This window comes from Semicossyphus pulcher, unplaced genomic scaffold (genome assembly GCF_022749685.1).
Source record: "Semicossyphus pulcher isolate SPU_LCO1_2020_fin unplaced genomic scaffold, fSemPul1.0.p SCAF_12, whole genome shotgun sequence".
Lineage (NCBI taxonomy): Eukaryota > Metazoa > Chordata > Actinopteri > Labriformes > Labridae > Semicossyphus > Semicossyphus pulcher.
In genome coordinates, this window is record NW_027211626.1 from 25,318,611 (window position 1) to 25,338,719 (window position 20,109).

Consider the following 20,109-nt stretch of genomic DNA (forward strand, 5'->3'; position numbering starts at 1 on the left):
GCGCTAGCTGCTGGAGAGCGGGTATCACCAGGTTGGGGCCGGAGAAACTTCGCAACAAGTAGGCCTAAAGTATCCGATGCTGCCGTGCTCAAAGCTGAGGTAGGATAGTACTTAACCAGGTGTCCACGGTTGGCTCTGGTTGTAACTCCTGATTTTCCTGGCTGACGGTCGCTTTCCTTTTCAGACTGTTTGCTTCATCTGAGCGTCGAGTTTGTTTCTTTTTCTTTGGATTTTCACTTCTTGTTGAAGTTGTATCTGTAGTCTTTTATCTTTTCTTTGTTTGTTCAGCCATAGTAGATTACTGTTTACTCGCAACACTTGCAGAAACCGGAAAAGCAGCCGCCTAGCTCCGCCAAATTTTTTTATTTTTTCAGTGAATGTAGCCACAGACACCCAGTCCATAATAATACTCTATACTGCAAATGCAAAGGCTTTCATCAGTGGGCCATAAGCTCAGTCACCATTGTGTTACATCATTCAGAGATAGATAGAGACTTAGCAGACATTTATTTACATGAAAATCTTCCAGATTATCACATTGTCTTGACAAAACTCATGAAGAGTTTTCCCGTTCTGAGCACAGTCAGCATGAGATGTGATTATTTTGGACTTTGGCCCTCATGCTGTCAGCTCACAATGCAGCGATGCCTCTGAGAGTGTTCCTAGGAAATGTTTTAGTGCTGCAGTGGTTCACAGGAAGTGTCACAGTTCACTTTCCATCCATCTGCTTTCTGAAGCTTCAGTGCACAAGTGTGTGTGTGTGTGTGTGTGGGTGTTGTTTGCACATATGCTTCTGAGTGCAGAGGTCTCACTTGATCTGCTTCATGTTTCCTGTTTGTTCATCTGCACCTGCACAGAATCAGCACTTGCAGATGAATCAGAAATACTTTATAAATTTGGGCGTTACAGTTGCTCTGAGAGAAGCATAGAGAGATATATGGCATAAAATAGAAGTAAGAAAAATGTCAAATATGTACATTCTGTAAACAATTCTGGCAGAACAACCACTGCTGGCTGATGGAAAATGTGTCACTAACTGGGCGCCGCTTGTGATTTGTTCCATGGATGTCGCCACAGACACCCAGTCCATAATAATACTATATACTGCAAATGCAAAGGCTTCCATCAGTGGGCCATAGGCTCAGTCACCATTGTATTACCTCATTCTGAGGTCGATAGAGACTTAACAGACATTAACAACATTTATTTAAATGAATAAGTTTGAGATTACACAAATGTACGTTTACGGAGGTTCCTGTCTGAGGATCTCACAGGGGACAGCAGTTCAGATATATATTCTGGGGCCAGGCCATGCAGTGCTTTTAAAGTAATACCTTAAAACCAATCCTAAAAGAAATCGGCAGCCAGTGTGAGGTCATTAAAACAGGTGTAATGTCCCTTTTCTTAGTTTTTGTTAAAAGTCTCGCTGCTGAATTTTGCACAATTTGGAGTCTACAGAGTGATGTCTGATTTATACCTTAAATTATATTTAGACCTTACCTTGTGTTAAAAGAGCATTACAGTAATCCAATCTTGAGGACATAAAAGCATGATTAATAGTTTGTGTGTCATTAAAAAGTCAGCACTGATCTTATCCTGGTAATATTTCTGAGGTGGTAGTAACATGACCGGATGAGTTTGTTTGTAAGTTTCTCAAAAGTGAGGTTCCTGTCGAAGGTAACACCCAGCGCTAGGTGACCAAGGGAGGACTGGATGACAGGGTGCAGCTTATCTGGTCCAACAATCAGAATCTCAGTTTGGTCTGTGTTTAATTTAAGACAGTTTGCTGACATCCATTTCTTAATATCTGCGAGACAAGTTCTAAGATTTGAGAGATTTGGACTGGTGCTTGGGTTTACTGGGAGATAAAGCTGTGTCATCAGCGTAGCAGTGAAATATCATGTCTTTGTATAATTTGGCAGAGCGGTGGCATATATAGAGAAAATAAAATTGGTCCCAGTATTAACCCCTGGGGGACTCCACAATTTCTATCAGTTAAATAGGAGTGAAACCACTTCAGAGCTGTTCCAGACAGACCAACCCAGTGCTGCAGCCTCTCTGTCACAACTCTGTGGACCACTGTGCTGCACTTAAATCGAGCAGTACAAGGACAGAGCATGCACCAGTATTAGCCATTCTTAAAAGATCATTTGACACTTAAGTACAATTAATGAGAGAAAAAGACTTTTGATGCTTCAGTTCAGGAAATGTCAGACACTTAAAGACTTTTACTGGAGTAATATAAGAACAGCTGACTTTCACTTCTAGCAAAGTCATTTTCTGGTGTCATGTATGTACTTTTACTGGTGTGGCTTTCAGGTACTATCCATCACTGCTGCTATGAGGCCAATCTTGCGCTGTCACTGCATTGCGACATTTAATCCTACACAATACCCAACAACTGGCTGACAACTGTTTCAACACACAAGAGAAGTTACAGTTTAAGCAAGTGTTGTTTGTGGTTCCGTAGGGATCAAATCAAATTCAATCAAATCTTATTTGTATAGCGCCAAATCATAACCAAAGTTATCTCAAGACACTTTCCAAACAGAGCAGGTCTCGACCATACTCTTTGTCACGTTCAGACAGACAACAGGACCCAACTGAGCAGACCTGAGACAGAGCAGATTCGTTTAACCGTTTATTGGCAGAGTTCGGTACACAGGAGATCAGTCAATGGCAGCAGAACAAAAATCGGCAGGCAAAGTCGTAGTCCAAAAACAGGCAAAAGTCAAAACCAAGGTAGCAAACTAGACAGGCAGAAGTACAAAAGCGCTGGGCAAAAGGAGAACACGAGGAAAACTGATCATACACTGGGAAACAAACACGAGGAATAAACGCCGGAAAACTACTCACAAAGGATGCAGACAATCTGGCAAAGACACACTGGGGAAGACAGGCTAATATACACAAGAGGGGAGGAGACAACGAGACACAGGTGGAAACAATAAGCAATCACACACACAGGGAGTAAAGAAACCTCAAATGAATGCAAACAGGAAGTGGGGAGATTAACAAAATAACACAGGAAGTACAGACAAAAACTCAGGACCTGACACTCTTTGTTAGTTAGAGAGAGAGCCAACATGAATCACCAAAAGCAGCTCTTAGCATCATTCAGCACAGTGACAGAAAAACTTCCTTTAACAGGCAGAAACCTCGAGCAGAACCAGACTCATGTTGAACAGACATCTGCCTCGTCCGTCTTTCCAGCACACGATATACAGTAGAGGTAGAGGTACAGGTAGAGCAGCTTTCACAGAGCAAGGTCACAAAGTGCTCCACAGAATATTACAATGTTATTAATAATGAACCAAAAACACAGAGAAGCTACACGTGTACAAAATGACATCAGATGATCAGAGCCAGTTTAAAAAGATGAGTCTTAAGCTGCTCTGTAAAGCGTCTGCAGAGCGTGCAGAGGTAGACTGTTCCAAAGTGTCGGAGCCACTGACTCAAAGACAGCAGCACATTCTGTTTTCAGTCAGACATGAGGGACGACGAGTCAGAAGACCTGAGGGGTCTGCTGCTGATGTCAGAGATGTGCATAGCTGCCGGATCATGCAGGTCTTCATAAATGGAAGCCAATGTAGGGAAAATAAGATGGTGTAATGTGAGTCGACCTGCTGGAACGAGTCAACAGCAGCGTTCTGGAACATTTGTAGACGGTCGAGGGAGGACTTCCTGAGGCAGGTGAAAAGGGGATTACAGCAGTCGAGCCGGGAAGAAATGTGAATAAAAACAGAACAGAGTGATTTGCAAATCCTTTTCAACCTATATTCAATTCCATCCAGCACAAAGACAAGATATTTAATGTTCAAACTGATAAACTTTGTTGTTTATTTGGAAACATACTCACATTTTGAAGTTGATGCCTGAAACACGTTCCAAACAAGTCTAGACAGGAGCATGTTCACCACCGTGTTACATCTTTTCTCCTAACAGCATTCTGTAAGCGTCTGGGGACTGACGACACGAATTGTTGAAGTATTGAAAGTGGAATTTTTTCCCATTCTTGCTTGATGTTCATCTTAAGTTGCTCAACAGTGCGAGGTGTCCGTTGTCGTATTTTGTGCTTCATAATGCTGCATTTATTTTCAATGGCAGACAGGTGTGGACTGCATGCAGGCCGGCCTACCTGCACTCTTTCACTGTGAAGCCATGCTGTTGTAACTCAGAATGTGGCCTGGCATTGTCTTGCTGAAATAAGCAGGGGAGTCCCTGAAAAAGACGTCTGGATGGAAGCATGTCGCTCCAAAACCTGCATGTACGTCTCACTATTAATGGTGCCTCCACAGATGTGCAGGTTAGCCATGCCATGGGCACTAACACACCCCCACACCATCACAGATGCTGGCTTTTGAACTTTGCGTTGATAACATTCTGGATGGTCCTTTTCCTCTTCATCCCGGAGGACTCGTCAGAGCGCAGCACACCTTTAACTTTAGGTCAGTCCGTCTCAGACGAGCTCGGGCTCAGAGGAGAAGTCAGCAGTGCTTCTGGGTGTTGTTGATATACAGCTTTTCTTTGCATGGTCGAGTCTTAACTTACATTGTAGATGCAGCGACGTGCTGCCTTAACTGACGATGGTTTCCGAAGTGTTCCTGAGCCCATGTTGTCATATCCATCACAGAATGATGCTGGTTACTAATGCAGTGCCGCCTGAGGGGTCAAAGGTCACGGGCATTCAGTGTTGGTTTTCAGCCATCCCCCTTGATAACTTAATATGTTCCTCGAACAGCATCGCCTGATCAAATATGACCCCAAGGTTTTTGAGATTTGATTTGACAGCAGAAGAAAGGGATCCAATACAACCTTGAAAGCAGCGCGATCAGAGGTAATGATAAGGACCTCGTCTTATCGTCGTTCATCCAATCCTTCATGGCAGTCAGACAGTTAACAGAACAACAGAACAAATTCTTTCATCTCAAATCACATTAATAAAGTAACAATCAGAGTGCGGCCCCCCTTCAGAACATCCTGATGTTCCTGACATTTTATGGGCAAAACACAGAGTGACGCTCAAAGCTAATGCTAAGCTACCTACACCAACTTTACCGAACAAACAAGATGAATATCCATTTGTCCAAAATTTGCAGTTAAAAACACTGTTGTTTAAACTGCTCCAGTTGTGCCTGACACCAATCCCACTTTGTCTTCATTACTTCGTCACACTACACAGTTACTGATTTGTGTCCAGCATTCTTCTACAGTCCAGCTGCATCAGACAGGCGGGATCTGTTTGCTTTTAGATCTAAAGGCTCATTCAGGGTTCCTCTGAATCGCAGACAGTGAACACAGCAGTGATAAAACGCGACCCGGAACATCACTGAGAAAAAGAGACTGAGACAGAGATGAACTCATCTTGACAAATGTGCTGACTAATGTTTGTCATGAATGTTTTGTTGCTCAGGTCTGTCTCAGGAAGTCTGGGGAGTTATGAGCGAGAGACGCACCGAGGAACAGTCGGGCATGAGGAGAAGCTCCATGCCGGGGAGATAGGTACGGTGGCCGACAAGGGCCGTCGCGCTGGAACTGCTCAAAGGGTTTCCATTCGAAGAAACAGGCTGCAAGTTCAGAAACGATGCAAAGTGAAAAACACACAAACCCAGAAAACATATGCACAAGAAAAACACTGTAAATCCAGTCAACAGAACGGAAGTGCTCCAATATGTTACAGTACAGTACAGTAGCCAGGACATTAACAGTGAGGCTAAAGCCCTGGGATGCTTCTGTCTTCCCTGTGCTCACACTGAGATCTGTTGGTCTCTGACTGTTTGGCAGCAGCCCGGCTGTGACTTCCCCTGCAGGCCAGATAACTCCAAACTCCTGCAGCCCCTGTGTTATTTACCAACACACCTCTGTGCTGAGAGCCCGACACCATGCAGAGTCATACACTCAGCAGTGGTACTGAAGAAAAGCTATCTGTTGATCAGCAGCCATTTCTCTACAAAAGCTGTGTTTAAGTGCAAGGTAAGGTGTAAGGTTTAAAGTGTGACCTGGTGACTGTGCAAATAAACCGACGTGCAGTGAGAAAGAATACCTTCTACGCGTGTCTCAAGTGTCTTTGCTGAGGAACAGGGGTTCAGGATCCTGCTGCAGAACTACCACAGTCAGATCAGGTCAAGGTTGAGTTCACTGTACATTTTTTAACCCTTGATGAACCTCCTGCAGTCAGAGGACAGCGTGAAGAAATCAGTGACAACAGGACGAAGCTTGAAACAGGTGAAACGCTCGAACATTAAAACCACCTGGTGAGGAAAAACATATCTGGTCAGACCAAAATAAGTCATTTTGGTTTCTCTTATATTCAGGTCATGAATTCTCAATGTTGAAGCCATCCACATTTCGTGCACGGTGTGACATTTAAAAGGTGAGATTGGACTCTCACGTTATCTTCCTGGTATAGTGTTTGTAATATGAGCTACGTGTTTTTAACATCTTTGATACAAAGTGATATCAGAGGAATCAAACAGTTAAATACCACTAAATCCCTGATGAACTGTGAATGAGAGTCATCTTGGTGTCTTCTTGTCTACAGCGAGGAGGACAAACGAAGGCCTCAGGGGACCCGCACACTCATTGTTCCAGAGCTGACACACAAGCAGGGGGATATGGGTGTTCCCCTTCCCAGAGGTTTAAGATGTCAGGGCAGAGCATGGTGAGCTGAGGTGGGCCATTGTCCCCAGTCCCAGGGGTGGAGGAATCAAGATGTAGGTGGAGGAGGAAGCTTTACGACAGGGGTTCGACTCTGTGAGGAGAGAGACGGAGAGAGATTCAGAGGAGGGGAGGTCGCACTCTCTCCCCCACGAAAGACTCAAAGACCACCAAGGGAAATATGAGGTGAGTATATATTCTTTTTATATTTATGACCTCCTTGTTTACGTTGTTGAGTTTTTGTTTATTATCATTAATCCATTTCTTGTTACATGAGCACGTACTCACCTGCGCGCAAAGACAGATGGTTCATTCATTGGTCTGCAGATATTTGTTGTATGAGCGGATTATGTTTGTATACCTGTCAGTGATGTGTATCAGAAATGAGCTGTTGTTTTTGTTTAAGAGTGAACTTCAGATCAAAATGTAACAGTTTACAACCGTCGAGCGGTTTATTCATCCCAAAGGGGACAGTTACAGCAGCCAGTCTCATAAAGACAAATGAGCTGAAAAACATGATGCAATGAAACAGACACAGAATAGAAATTAACATACAGCCTAACCATAGGAGCATTAAAGGAGCAGGATTATTTTTGGATATTAAAGGAATAGTTTAACCTTTTTTTAGAAGCATGCTTGTTCCATTTATTCATAATGTTAGAAGAGAAGAAAAATACTCGTCTTTGTTTTCTTAATAAAATACCAAAACCATTAGCTTAGCTTATCTTAGCATAAAGACTTGAAACTGCGGAAACTAGCCTCTCTGGCTAGGCAAACAAAACCTACGATTAAAGCTCATTAAAGGGGTCATATCTTTTGAATGGATATTTTGTTTTTTGCATGGGTCACTAGCAGTCACTCTAAATTAGCCAATCGTGGCGAACCTTTGAGTGGCAAAATGGTTTGTTGGTTTCAGGAGGAAGGAGAAGCTCCCAAAAATAATTACATTGAAATATGTAAACAATTTTTAAAACGAATCAAACTTTACCAACGTGATTCAAACACGCATGAGAATAGAAAATAGATTGCATAGCTAAAACATGTCCTCTTTGATTAACACATATTTCACTGGTTCATTAGTACATTAATGTATCAGACTTTGTAGCTGGACCTGTGTGTGATGCTTTCAACAAAGAGTCCAGGACTTTGCTACACTCTTTAAAACCACAAGGTGTGTTTTTAAGGCTGTGGTTTTTCTGTTGTATATATAAGAACAGGTATAGTCAGGCTGTTTCCAGTCTTTAAGCTAAGCTAGGCTAACAGGCCTCTGGCTGTAGCTTCCATTTTTTCATATTAATGTTTACAGTTAGGAATTGGGGCGGTCGCAAACGCTAAAGCTAGCACAAGCTTCGTTAGCAGTCTGACTAGCAAGGGTTTAACCAAAAAAACCCAGCTGCCAGCATTTAAAAAAAAACACTAGTTACATATAAGTATGCATCTTTAAACCAGCAGTGATCATATTTGGACGAATGTGCACACCAATGACTGTTTATAAAGATGGCCGACGCGCCTCCACCTCCTCTCATTGTACAGAAGTAATGCAGAAATGTCTGTACACAAATGTCTGAGTTATGGTAAAATAAAATAGATTTCCATAAAAAAACACTGACATGCAAAAGTACAACCAATGCTAAGCTAATGTTCTTATGTTTAGTAAGAAATAAAAAATATACTTGAAACACATGCAAAGTGCTGTTCTTAGACTTTATGACCCTCAATATTCGTCAAGTTTAAAATGGTTTCTTAAAGGTAAACGTGTTGCCGTTGTGGATGGAATTCCTGGTAGCTGTCATAGACACCTCTATAGTCCCTCAGGGAGGCTCAACATGATTCACAGTAGACAGTTGTGCTTTTATGTAAAGGAAGTCTGCCTCAGTACGCTCACTGGCCTTTCAGAAGCATCTTCTGGGACACGGACAAAAGCGCTGCTTGGCCTGGAGGGGATATTGACATTTAGATGGTAACCTTACCAGAAAAAACAGGATTGTTGGAGTTTTTCTCATAATTCAGCTCAACTACTTCCTTGAGCCTTTTCCTTTAAGAATATTGGGGTGACTGACAGATGGGAATAAGGCCTTGAGGGAAACCTATTTTCAACCAGAGCCCTCTGGAGGTTATTGCACTGCAGAGTGGTTCCTGGAAAGAGATTAACCACGTTAATATAACTTTATTTCAGTCTTACGAAAGGCACATTTTCCTAAATGCTCAGACTTCGGATCAAAAGCTCACATTCAAATCAGTGGTAAAACCTATTTTTATTGGCTGAATAGGGTCTTATCTTCAGGTTTTAGAGACTAGAGCGGAGTCTCAACAAAACTGGCAGTGAATTGTATGAATAAAGAAATGATTTAATGATTTTTATACTTACAAAGCAGATTAATTTTGTGTTCAATTTAGAAATAAAAAAATAAATGATTTCAATCGGTTGTTGGATTAACAGGAGCAGAATAGCTTTGAATGACCTCTCTGGGTTGTGTGTCAGGATAAGCCAATAAGTTTATCACTGTTGCGTGAACTGTTGACAAAAGACACTCATCCAGTTCAGTGCGATGAAAGTAGGTGGTGGAAACACAAAGTAAAGAAGGAAAGGTAACACATACTCTGCAATCAGGTCAAATCGAGACTTGACTTCCTATTTGAAAAACAGAGCTGATTAAATTTCAGACCTCATATAATCCACAGTTAATCCTCCAAACTACAGCCACTGCAGGTTGTTTACAGTGATACACTGTGTTTTTGGTTTTAAAAAGTCCTACAGCAGAAATAAAGTGTGTTAAATCATGTCCTCCTTAGTTTTGCAACATTAAATCTGCCTTGCACACCTAAATCTCTTGATTCTCTTTATTTGTCGTCACAGGTTTCCACTCCTCTGGCTGATAAGTCTGTTTGCAGGGCTGGAATACTGCTGTGCAGGTATCTTACCTTCAATTAAACTATCATTACTGTTTGAGCTCAACACACAGTCAGAAGAGATTCAATTCCAAATGCTCCATGAGCATAATTTAAAAGAACAGGTTGACACAAGATTATATTCAGTTATTTTTTCCTTTTCCCTCCTCTCTTCAGTTGCTGACCTGAAGGACTGTGAGGCCGCAGGCAGCAAGTGCCACCCTCAGGCAGAGTGTCTGAAGGTAAAAAACAACTTTACCTGTGCCTGTCGCATGGGCTACCAGGGAGATGGTCTGCTGTGCAACGACATTGATGAATGTCTCAGTGGCCTGCATGGCTGTCACCCGAAGGCCCGCTGCAACAACACTCTGGGCAGCTACAGCTGTGTCTGCATCAGTGGATATGTCGGAGACGGCACCAACTGCCAGGACATTGATGAGTGCCAAAAAGAAAATGGGGGTTGCCATGCCAATGCTGTCTGTACGAACAATGAGGGTGGGCGACAATGTCAGTGTAAAGGTGGCTTCAGGGGCAATGGCTTTCAGTGCATTGATGTTAATGAATGCGCTAACCAAAGGACCTGCCATTGGAATGCCACTTGCACCAACAACCCTGGGTCCTACGTGTGTACCTGTAATGCTGGATATAAGGGCAATGGAAACTACTTGTGTCTTGACATAGATGAATGTTCAGAGACTCCACAGGTGTGTTCTTCTTCACTCGGCTACAGAGGCTGTAAAAATCTGCCTGGCAGCTATCGCTGCACATGCAGTAATGGCTTTGAAAGTAACGGGCAGAGCTGTGTGGACATTGATGAATGTGCAAACAACATCTGCAGTCTGTATGCAGACTGTGTAAACACCATGGGGTCATACCGGTGTACCTGCAATAGTGGTTTTGTAGGAAATGGATTGACATGTGCCGACATAAATGAATGCATTGAAGGCAATCAGTGTGACCCAAATTCTGTTTGCATCAATCGGCTGGGGAGTTACGAGTGCTCTTGTCTGGGAGGTTTTGTAGGAGATGGCCGACTGTGTGAAGACATTAATGAGTGTGCAACACCAAACATATGCCCTTCTTCCACTACTTGCGTCAACACTGGTGGTTCTTTTTACTGTGACTGTGGAAGCGGCTTCATCTTTAATAACTCCAAATGCCAAGACCTGGATGAGTGTGAGGCAGGCCGCTGCAGCCCCAATGCTGCCTGCACAAATTCACCTGGCTCCTTCTCTTGTCAGTGTGCCACAGGGTACAGGGGAGATGGCTTCGCCTGTGAGGATATGGATGAGTGCTTGCTGGCTACGCAGTGCCACTCAAAGGCCCTGTGCATTAACCTCCCTGGCTCCTATAACTGCACCTGTAGGGTAGGCTATTCTGGAGATGGGGTGATCCAATGCAATGATGTAAACGAATGCCTAGTGAATAATGGAGGTTGCAGAAACAGAGCTACATGTGTCAACAACCAAGGTTCCTTCACTTGCCTGTGCGAGCCAGGCTTCATCTTGGTTAACCGGACTCTTTGCCAGGACATAAATGAGTGTGAGGAACTGGATAATCCATGTGGAGTAAATGAAGAGTGTAAGAACTTTGATGGGTCATATGAGTGCCCCTGCCGGGTAGGTTACTTCCGCCCTGCCAGTAACATGGACTGTGTTGACATGGATGAGTGTAAAGACAACCCTTGCCATGTCAACGCAACGTGTCTCAACACCATCGGGTCCCACACTTGCACCTGTAAGCGAGGCTTTTCAGCAAATGGCACCCAGTGTGAAGATATAGATGAGTGTTCTGCAGAGGGTACATGCCACCCACGGGCACTATGCACCAACTTCATTGGTGACTTCTTTTGCTCCTGTCAGCAGGGTTTCAAGGGTGATGGCTTCTCCTGTGAAGATGTTAATGAATGCACCATCTCTGATCAAATTTGCCCATCCTTTTCAAAGTGTATCAACTCCCCTGGTGCTCACGTCTGCTCATGTTTCAATGGTACCGTGGCCTCCAATGACACCTGTGTACAACCCAGTCCATTGTGTGACCCTGCCTGCCACAATCATGGCCTATGCCACCGATCACCTGCTGGATACCAGTGTGTATGTGACCTGGGTTACGCTGGGGATGGGCTGACTTGCTCTGACATCGATGAGTGCCAGAAGGAGAACATTTGCCCCGAAAATGAAACTGAGTGTATCAACATCCCAGGATCATTTTCATGTGTCTGCAAAAAAGGCTTCACTCTAAATGGAACAAAGTGTTTTGGTAAAACAAAGTTTTTTGTGGTTATTTTCAAAGATATTTGATTAAAAAAAGATGGACAACTAGACTCCTTACCTATGCCTACATCCAGGGTCCAAAATTTACCACTTTGGTAAACCAAAAAATTTTACCGGACAAAATATTTTTTAACCGGCCAGAAAAACGTTCTTAGATGTTCTTAGGTGTACAGTGGTAGAAATAAAATAAGACATTTGCTTTAGTACTGAACTTATAATGTATCTATACTTTTTACTTACTAATTATAAAGTAAAAAGCTCCACATTTAAAAAGTGGTGTAGGCCTACGCAGTAATGCTCTAATAATAATCCACTGGTGTTGTGGCCACAAATGTGGAGTACAACACCAAGTTGCCGGGGTGGCTGGGTGACAGTCCAAAGGACGCAGTAACAGAGGACGCCCACGGTCCACCAACGACTAGTTCACGTTTGCGACGAGTGAAAAGTGTAAACTCGTACTTATCAAATTGTTGACACACTAAAGCCCTGCGCGAGCTAATAACAGAAGTGTGAGCGTGATGTTGGTCAGCGAGGGTCAATTAAAGGATTGCGATATAACTATTCACGGACACACGCCAGCAATGTGCGGAGTTGTTGCAAAACAAAACTTAGTCAACAACTTAAAGTATGGTCTGTAGTGATGGGAGCACCCGCCCCTGGCGCCCGACTTTGTTTATTTTAGTCGCCAAATTAGATTTTTACCCGCATTTGGCGAGTGGCGGGTGCTAATTTTGGACCCTGCCCGCATCTCTTTCTTAGAGTGTATATAGGAAGCGGACCTTGATGTCAAAAATGAAGCCAAAACAGAAGTGCCTTAAACTTGCTTTCTTTATAAGCTAATTTTAGACTTATTGTACTGAATTGAAAATTGCTACCATGGTGATTTGTCATCCAAGTTACAAATATTGCAAGGTGCATCAACCCTCTTGTCCAAATATGGTCTGTTACCATTAGACCATCAGGATGCCCAGGTAGCCCTAAACAGGGCTGTTGATATGTTTTGAAGGACAGAGATGCTCCCCTGGGCTTTAAGCTGGATGAGTTTCCAGACATTTTAACTAGACATCACAGTTTCAGAATAATGAGTCCACCTCATTTACAAAGTCTGATTTATTTTCCTTTTTGTCAGCAGCCACCAAAATGAACAATGTTTCACAAGTCAATCTGAAAATTTGGCTTCAACAAAATAAAAGAAACCTCTTACTCTGAAAAGTATTGTCCTGGGATACATTTAACTATCTCCCTCTATTTCTCCCCTAGATGTGAACGAGTGTGAGACAGGGCAGCAGGACTGCAGTGAGTTTGCCCAGTGTGTCAACACAATTGGCAGCCATTCCTGCGTTTGTCTCAGTGGCTTCACTGGTGATGGGAAGAACTGCTCTGGTAAGTACCAGTTCCTCATTATAAACATCAATTTTGTTGTTTCTTTTCTCCCTATAAGTGGACACTCTTTTGAGCTTTCTTTTAGCACCATTTGGGGCTTTTTGCCTGACACTGTCCCATTTTGGATAAATTATAGACTTTGATGAGTGCCAAGTCCAAAACGGAGGATGCCATCCAGTTGCCAGCTGCACTAACACACTTGGATCTTTCTTCTGTGCCTGCCCACCTGGTATGGAGGGCAATGGCTTTGACTGCCAGGATGTAAATGAATGCGAGCAGAACTCTTCCCTGCCACACAACTGCAGCTCCCAGGCTTTGTGCCACAACACAAATGGGTCCTACATCTGTCAGTGCCGGAATGGATACCAGGGTGATGGCTTTGTTTGTGCTGATGTGGATGAATGCCAGCTGGCCACAACCTGTAGCAGGAATATGACGTGCATCAACACCCCTGGTTCCTATGCATGTTCGTGTATCCTGGACCTGCTGTACGAAGCGGGTACATGCGTGACTGAAGACACCTGCCTGAATGCTAGTAAGGTCTGCCATCCTGTTGCCAAGTGCCAGCCATATCAGGGCTCCTTCTACTGCCAGTGCAAAGACGGTTACTTAGGAAGTGGCACAGACTGCTTGGATGTGGATGAATGTGACCAATCGAAAGATCAAGTCTGCCCTACCTTTTCATACTGCCTGAACACTAATGGCTCCTACATCTGTAACTGCTGGGAAGGATTTCATGACAATGGGACACATTGTCAGGACATGGATGAATGTGTTACAGGAAACTTCACTTGCCCTGACAACAGTACTTGTACTAACACAGAGGGGGGCTATGAATGTACCTGTGTTCAAGGCTTCTCAGGCAATGGTTCCTTGTGTTTGGATGTAGATGAGTGCTCCCTTGGCCTCATTCAGTGCCCTAATTTCTCCAGCTGCCAAAACACATTTGGATCTTTTGCCTGTGAATGCTGGGAAGGTTATGAAGGCAACAACACTGACTGTAAGGACATAGATGAATGTCTACACAACTCTACCTGCCCTGGACATAGCACTTGCATCAACACAAATGGAAGCCACCTGTGTGTTTGTGATGCTGGGTTTGCCAGCACTGATAACTTGTGTGCAGACGTGGATGAATGCAGTGACATGGGGCTTGGGGAGCTTTGCACCAATGGCACGTGTGTGAATGCTATCGGTTCATTTTACTGCGAATGCAACAAAGGATTTTGGAGTAATGGGACAGAGTGCATGGATGTAGATGAATGCTCAGACTCCCATAACTCCTCGGTGTGTCAGCCCTATTCTACCTGTGTCAACATCTTGGGGTCCTACCGTTGCCCCTGTACTGAGGGGTTCATACTGAATGGTACAGAGTGTCAGGATGTGGATGAGTGTCATGACCTAGATGGAACCCCTTGCCCTGAGCACTCCTTATGTAACAACACAGCTGGGTCCTTCTTCTGCCTGTGTTCTCCTGGGTACAAGCCGGTTAGCCTGGGCTGTGAGGATATTGATGAATGCAGTGACAACACCACCTGCCGTTTTGACCAGGTGTGTGTAAACCTGCCTGGAACATTCAACTGCTCCTGTCCACTGGGGTACCACGAGGAACTGGAGGCATGTGTCGACACCAATGAGTGTGAGAATTCACCATGCAGCCCCTTAGCAAGATGCTGGAACACTCCTGGCTCATTTTCATGTCACTGCCCGCTGGGCTTTGCCGGAAATGGCTCCTGGTGTGAAGATGTGGAGGAATGTGTTGCCCTGACAAAACCATGTCACCCCCTTGCTCGCTGCTACAACACCCCAGGGTCATTTGTATGTGTGTGTATGCGTGGCTATGTTAGTATCGGGCCACTGTGTGTAGATATTGATGAGTGCCAACAGGATAATGGGCGGTGTCACTCTGCTGCCACCTGCTCCAACCACGCTGGAGGTTTCAAATGCTCTTGCATGCAGGGCTGGAATGCTACTAAAGACAGTGGTCATGGAAAAAGAGGATGTGTTGACTGGGATGAGTGTTCATCACCCAAATCATGTCTTGGACAAAGATCCTGCACCAACCTGCCAGGGACTTACACCTGTTCCTGTCCCAAAAACAGACCGCTGTGCGGAATGATTATTCAGAATGGTTAGCTTTATCTATGTTTATCTACCTGTCTGTAATCATACCTATCTAGACTAAGTCCTGCTGCCCCTGGTTAATGTTGCTCTGCCAGACTCTTTCTTCTCACACGACACATAATGCAGTTGACATTATAACATGGTATTATAACAAGGTACACCAAAGGATTCTTAGTGCTAGCCAGCAAATCCCAACTTGCCTGTGGCAGAAGTTATAAGATATAGCTTTAGTTAGCCTGCCTATTAAGCTAACATCAGCGCTGTGAGTTTGATAAAAGAGCAAGCCTAATATTTAACTGAATGGTTTAAAAGGAGAATCCTGTGAAAGATGCAATATGTTCTTGCTAAAACACTGAGGCTAAAGCCACATGTCCCTGACTAAAGCATGGCTTCAATTCAGTTTCAACCAATATAACCTGATCAAACTGTGTGCCAAATGTTCCGTTTATTTGGTTTTATCTACTGCCTAACTGAATGACAAGCTAAAGACAGTTGCAAGTTTTCTAACAACCATTTTTCCAGTCGAGCTTTCAAATTCCAAATGCTCCCTCACATTACTTCTCAGGCGGTTTGGTGTTGTCCCTGTCCAGCACAGTGTTAGCTACTAGAGCTAGCTACTTTTCTGCTCTGTGCGTCAAGAGTGCAGCGATAGCCTAGCTGGCATCAGTTGGACTCCTCCTAGACTAAGGCACAGTCTGATGTGCTAATATGTTGTGAATTTTTAATTGGAACTTTTGTTTACAGATCGAATATTGGATTTTTAACATGCTGGTAGCAGACGAACTGAGTATTTTGGCTGATGACAATGACAATCTTTACTTCTACCACTGATTAACTGTCTGTGCTCCCCCCCTAATAGAGAGCAACCTGTATCCCTTTGGAGCAGAGGTTGGTGATAAAGCAGTCAGGATTGACACAGAAGATGGAAATTCGCCATACATCACCCCACAAATGGGTTTCCCCTTTTTGGGAAAACTTTATGACAGGGTTTATGTGAGTTTCAAACTTTATTCACTAACAACAGAACGATCTCAGAGAAGAATATCTCTGCAGAGGTTGTATAATCCTGCATTAAGATATAGATATAAATAAGGGCACTTTTAAATTCCAGGACCTCCTTGGGTCATTCAACATATTCACACAGCAGCCATTTTCCTCTGACGTCACTCTCAGGTTTGGAAGCTCAAAGGGCGCCATCAAAGGGATAATGTTTGTTCGCTGGGTTCCAGGCTGCAAAGTGGATCATCGTAGGAAATCTGACAAATCATTATCATTTTACTTCTTCCCGACTGATCAAACACATAAAGGATAATAAATACCTGAAGGGACATTGGGCCTTTTTCAAAACAACATATTTGATAACCCATTAGCTTGTATTAGACACCAGCTAACTTTCTAGCAAACATTACCATTTCAATCAGGAGAGACTTCATTATGAAAGATGAGAAATGTGCAAATTCTTTGCTGATTAGACCCCACTGCGATGTCTCCATGGATTTGAAGGGGTAGTGAGGCCAAGAAAAGGACAGGACACCCCCTGATGGAGTCTAGACACTGGGTGACGGAGCTGAACTGATGAGATGGATTGGAGGTGACCAGGGCGCAGGAGGGTCGCAGTGACCGAACTGAAACGACGGACTGACAGTGGAAGAGAGGAGAACAGATTTAAAGTTTGACTGCAGCAGGATGGTTGGTCGACAGAAGTCGAGGCTAAATTTGATTGGTTTAGTACTTAAAAACATAATCAGCTGATCACAGAGCAGAAAGGAGAGAGAGAGAGAGAGAGAGAGAGAACGTGACATGAGTGAATGAATGAATGAATATAAAACCTGCTTGAACTTACGCTGAGCTACATTCAGTAGTGTCACACGATAAAATAGGAAAGTGGTTCATTCCTTGCTACAGTAATTGTAATTGTAAGCTAATGTTAGCTAGGAAGTGGTTGAATGCTAACGTTAGCTCCTGTCTGACCGTAGCTAATGATCATCAAATGTATTGTTTTAACTTCAAATATGGCCCAGGGTCACTCCAGATTTTCATCATCCATTACCTTTTCAGCAGTTGTAGTGAAATGATGATTTTATAGGTGTATTCGATTTGTAACCTGGAGCGCAGCAGTACGACAATATAACAGCATCAGAACACCCTGACCGTGACCAGAGAAGAATGGCTGCTGCGTTAATGAGAGGAACAGCTGTGGCCTACAACATATAAAACAGGAAGTAGTTTTTACAAGATTTAAAGTGTCCCAGCTGTCACAGCCCGGCCTGTAGATATCCACAGTGAATGCATGAATATGGTGAATGGCCGACCTTCACTGAAACATGATTTAAACATTACATTTGAAATAAATGATATGATATCTGTATCCTCCTCTCCTTACAGTTTTCTGATAATGGTCTCGTCCAGTTCCAATCAGTCGCTGAGAACGAGCAGTACCTGCTGCCAGCTCCTTCAGCAGGTGGTTTCCTGGACAACATGAATGTGTCTCTGTTGGCGGTGTTTTGGGATGATGCTGATCTCACGCGCGGGGACGGACAACTGCTCTATCAGGTCAGATGGTCTGGCAGGAGTCATTTCTTCTTTTGTTCAGTTGAAAATTAAACAAAGTCATAGACCGGTCTTTATTTGAATTTTAATATAATGAGTTAAAAGCTTTATGCTGAAACGTCTAAAGACTCCCTTTAAACGTTCAGGAGTACCATGCGCTGGATACGGCGAATATCTACTCCCAGATAGTTTTTAATCGTACAGCCAACGAAGTGACAAAGTTTGAGGAGCGGAGAAGCAGGCCTGCCTTCACTCCCTCCTGGATCCTCAAGATCACCTGGGATCACGTGATGCCCATCTCCTACCAGAAGGTCAACTTATCAGAGGTAAACATGTTGTTTAAATCACGTTAACTATCATGCAGAAGCTCGTCAATAAAGACAATGTTTCTTATTTTCTGTAAAACATAACAGCTTAAAACAGGATGTTAGATGTGTTCAAAAGAGAAGTGATTGTTTTTAAGTCGTGCAATTACAAAGTCAATACAAACCCGGATAGACATTTTTGCATTGAGATATTTGCTAGAGTTTAATTTTTTCGTTGAGATCCTCCTGGCGTCCTGGTGTTGCATCAGAAATAGCCGAACCAAACTCCATTCAAAAAACAGTCATTTTAAAGTCATGAACTCAGTTTACAAACCTGCATCCTGATGTAGTTATTTCAGCATCCTTTCAGCCTGTTTATTGTCATTAAATGTCAGTAACATCTGTTTGTTTTGGCTTCATAGCGCTGTAGTAAGACAGATCTCAGTCCACGTGTGACTTGCTAGATACAGTGAAACTGCCACTCAGTGGAGACAGATGAACAGGCGCTCCACAGCTGAAACAGAGCACTGTACTTGTACAGTATTAATGATAAGTAGTGAAGAACAAAATAGCTTACTAACACATCAGTCCTGCATGGCATGGCTCACATTCCCGGTCCCTCTGTGTTAAAACACATGAAGAGAACATAAAAGATTAGTGTTATCGTGATTTAAATCTCTGTAGTCTCAGTGCACGGTGTGATGGAGCGGGGAGTGTTCCAGTCTGCTGCATGCTTGCCCCACTTTTATGCAGTGTGAGAAAGCATCGTTCCTGGAACACTCTTCTGTTTTCCTCTGGTGCCACCTTGAGGCTGTTAACTGTACATGCATGGTTCAGTGATATCTGCTGCCCCCTGTTAGTCTTCTGCAATGTTTGCATCGTATGTGAGATCATGGATGGTTTCAGTTGTGTAACCATGCAGAGTTAACATGCGAGTTAAGTCGAACAACAGGTACGGTCGTGTATTGAAAACAAAAGTGCAGAATATGTTGTTGAAGTATGTTCATATGGAAGATTTTGTTTAAACCTTTTTCATATTTCCCGTTATTTTCCTTCCTGTAAATGTTCTCATTTAAAATGATTGATGTTGTATTTAATTCTTATGTTTGTTGTATTGTTAAATTTATACTGTACAGTAGTGGGCCTTTCTGTGTGGAGTCTGCGTGTTCTCCTCGTGCATGCCTGGGTTCCCTCCGGGTACTCCGGCTTCCTCCCACTGTCCAAAGACATGCTCGTATAGGTGTGAAAGGTTGTAAGTCTCTATGTGTCAGGTGTAACCCCGCCTCTCGCCCAATGACAGCTGGGATAGGCTTCAGCCCCCCCTCGACCCTGAACAGGATAAGAGGTGTAGATGATGGATGGATGATTGTTATTCGACACAGAGACAAAACTGTTTAACGTATAAAGTACTCAGTGTAACAAAGTGAATGTGGACTTCACTGCACTCAAGAAAAGTGGTTGTTTGTTGTTGCAGACGAACACCTTCCAGTGCATCCTGACCACGGATGGAGCGCGCTCCTTCGCCCTCCTGCGATACGGGGAGATGCTGTGGGGTCCTGGCCAGAGGAAACACCACGACGCTCTCATCGGCTACACAGACGGAAAATCTTTCCGCGGGGAGCCCACTGTTCCCACTGGAAACCTGTTTGGGCCCAGGGGCAGATACAGGCCCCAGCAGACGAAAGGCATCATGGGAAAGTTGGGTCAGCAGGTGTATGATCTGACAGGACGGGCTGGGTCGGACTTGGATCCCCGGATCAGGTGTCAGGCGTGGGCCATGAAGGAGCCCGACCCTGCCGAGTGGACAGAGCAGCTATTTTCATGTCCCTGCACCCGCACGCAGGCTCTGGAGGACCTGTCCTTCCTGCAAGACACCACTGATCCGGGGTCAAGGGTCAAGACGCTGAGGGGGCAACGGTGGGGGGGTG